A 3,717-nucleotide genomic window follows, 5' to 3' on the forward strand; every position below is an offset into this window, starting at 1 on the left:
ACTCGGAGGAAATCAGATGGATTGACCGAATCCGGGCTATAACCTTCAGAGAGGCCAGGAATGCTGGCGCATCCTTCATTTCACGTTCCTGGATAGCTAAACACATTAAAAGAGATGAATCCTTTGTTAAAAGAAACTGGAACAAAAATCCATGTGACTGTTATCGCGAAAAGAGAGAAGAAGGCCTGAAGTCCTTTCTCAAGAGTCAAAAGACATCATAGCTGAGGAGTGGGTAGACCAAGAAAGTCTTTATGTAAATTGGTGCTTGAACTAGAAACAAAAAGGGGAAAGAAGAGAAGTTATAGTGCTGTATATCGTAAGTTGAAAAAATCTGGTATCAAGCCATTTCATGTTATCAGCATGCCCAATATCACCTAGCAACAGAGAGAAGACCGTGCATGGTTTTGTGGTTCATTTCTTAAAGATTGGGATGAAGCTGACTTTTTCCATGTTGCCACATCAGATGAATTCTTCATTTACACAGTCAGGAAGCCAAATCATAAAAATGACATCATTTGGGCTGCAAAGTTGGATGATATCAGCGATGACGTGCGCTATCTTCAAGTTGTGGAATTTCCTGAATGTTTGGGAATTTTTCTGTGTTTCACAGCCAAATGGTTAATGTGGATCATCAAAGAAAAAGGACAGTCATGGAATGGCAAATACTTCAGAGAAACTGTGCTTACTAGTGGAGTATTTCCTTTCCTCAAAGATCCTGAAAATGTGTTATCTGTTGAAGAAGTCACATTTTTGCATGATAAGGCACCATGTTTCAAGGCTCTTCAGACACAGGAGCTGCTTTGAAACAGTGGTATCGATTTCTTCTCGTCAAGTGAATTTCCAGGTAGCTCCCCTGACCTCAATTTGTGTATGTGAAAACATTGGTAGTATCTTAAAGGATCGTGTTGAAGAGCACACAGTGAACTATGATGGTATGCAAGCCTCGACGACCTGCGAAAGAGAGGTGACCGAAGTGCTCAGGGAAATGGAGTTTGAGTCTCAGCTTTTTTGCGATTTGCTGAAATCATACCCCTCAAGAATGCAGGCTGTGGTACAGGCAGATGGAGGCCACACAAAATATTAAATACCCAGAGGGAAACTTTTGTTTTTGTCCATAGCAATTTTAGTTTATGCTGTAGAGGGGGTGTGTTTAATTTCGAAACACCCTGTACATATATATATAAATTATATATATATATATATATATATATATATATATATATATATATATATATATATATATAATATGTTATATATTATATATACTATACAAATATATACATACATATATATATATATATGTATATATATAATATGTTATATTTATATATACTATACAAATATATACATACATGTGTATATATATATATATGTGTATATATATATATATATATATACAGGTATATACATATGCTGTATATATGTATAAATATAAATACATATATACATATATATATTTGTAAATATATTTTTATATAATATATTTATTATATAATATATATACATATACATATATTTATATATATATATATATATATATATATATATATATATAATATATATATATATATATATATATATATATATATATATATATATATATATATATATATATATATATATATATATATATATATATATATATATATATATATATATAATCCAAAAACAAGAAATATGCATGATAATACCATTAATATGGCAAAGGACAAAACGGAAGAATTCGAAAAACCAAGTAGAATTGACTGTACAAATCAGAACTTGGTGCAACCACGAGATTATCAGATAAACTCTGAAGCCATTTGGACACAGATGCAACATAGTTGAAAACAATTTCAAGCCTCCTTCGTAGTACTTCCCACTCTGTTGCAGCATGTTCCATAAGCTTCAGTGATGTTCGTTCTTCTTGTGATCCTAGGCATTAACAATGCATGCCCACGCGTTTTCCATTGGGTTGAGGAAGCATTACTCGGTCACGACATTAATGTGTATTTCGGGTGGCTCACAGCAAACTAAAATTGCTGGTTCTCCAAATTTGCAATTTTTTTTTTTTTTTTTACAGAGGCATTAATTTATGGGGTTTTATGCCGCACCAGAGGTTGCCACTGTAAACTTGTTTTTAATATTTTTCCTACAAAGTTCTTAATTTATGGGTTTTTGCAGCACGCTAGAGGTTGCCTTTGCAAGTTTTTCTTTTTTAGTACAAAGACATATTAACTTATAGGGTTTTACGCCGCACCAGGCGTTGCCTCTGTAAATTTTTGTTTTTCCTTTCTTACAAAGACGTTAACTTTAAGTTTTTACATTACACCAGAGGTTGCCTTTGCAAGGATTTTTTTAATTGCAAAGGCATTAACTTTCAGGGTCTTACGCCGCGCGAAAGGTTCCCTCTGTACATTTTTTAATTCCTTTATTTACAAAGGCATTAACTTACGGGGTTTTACGCCGCGTCAGTGGTTTCCTCTAAAATTTTGTTCAATTTTTTTTTTATTGGAAAGGCATTAACTTAGGGTTTTTACAACATGCCAAAGGTCGCCATTTGCAAGTTTTTTTTTTTTTTTTTACAAAGGTATTAACTGGCATGGTTTTACGTCGCACCAAAGGTTGCCTTTACAAATTTCTTTTTGTTTTTGTTTTTTTCTTCTTACTGAGGCGTTAACCTACGGGGTTTTACGCCGTGCCAGAGGTTGCTATGCAAATTTGTTTTATTTGTTTTTTCTTACAAAGGCATTAACTAGCAAGGTTTTACGCAGCGCTAGAAGTTGCCTTTGAAAGTTGTTTTTTTTTTACTGAGGCATTAATTTACTGGGTTTCACGGCGCGCCAGAGGTTGCCTTTGCAGGTTATTTTACAGACATTAACTTACGAGGTTTTATGCCGTGCAAGAAGTTGCCTTTGTCTTTTTTGTGGTGGCAGGGGCTGCTTTTTATTCGCCTTAGAGGTTGGCTCCTCAAGTTTTTATTTTCCTTAGAAAGGCATTAACTTACGGGGTTATACACCGTGCCAGAGTTGCCTTTGCACGTTTTTTTTTATTGTGGCATTAAGTTACGGGGTTTTACGCCACGCTTGTGGTTTTCTCTAATTTTTTTATATTTTTTCTGACAAAGACATTAACTTACGATTATTTACATCACGCCAAAAGTTGCATTTGCAAGTTTTTTCTATAAAGGGATTAACGTACAGGGTTTCACTCTCCACCGGAGGTTGCCTTTGCAATTTAATTTTTTTACAGAGACATTAACTATAACTTACTGGGTTTCACGCCGCGCCAGAGGTTGCCTCTGCACGTTTCTTTTTACACAGGCATTTACTTAGGGGTTCCATGTCACACCAGAGGTTGCCTTTGTATTTTTTTTTTTTTGCTGGGTTTTACATTAAATTGCCTGTGGGTTTTTTTACACAGCGGCTTAGCGGTTTGCCTCTGCCTTTGTTTTGTGAAGACATTAGATTAAGGGTTTTATTTTGCGGCAGAGTTGCCTCTACGTTTCGAGCCAAAGGGTTGCCCTTTACCTTTGCGTTTTTTTTTACAGAGAAATTAACTTACAGAGCTTTACTCCGCGCCAGAGGTTGCCTCTGCACGTTTCTGTTTACAAAGGCATTAACTTAGGGGTTTAACGCTGCGCCAGAGGTTGCCTTTGCAAGTTTCTTTTTTACAGAAGCATTAATTACAGGGTTTAACACCGCGCTAGAGGTTGCCTTTGCAAGTTTCTTTTTTACA

The sequence above is a fragment of the Macrobrachium rosenbergii genome, chromosome 53 (assembly GCF_040412425.1).
Source record: "Macrobrachium rosenbergii isolate ZJJX-2024 chromosome 53, ASM4041242v1, whole genome shotgun sequence".
Taxonomy (NCBI): Eukaryota; Metazoa; Arthropoda; class Malacostraca; order Decapoda; family Palaemonidae; genus Macrobrachium; species Macrobrachium rosenbergii.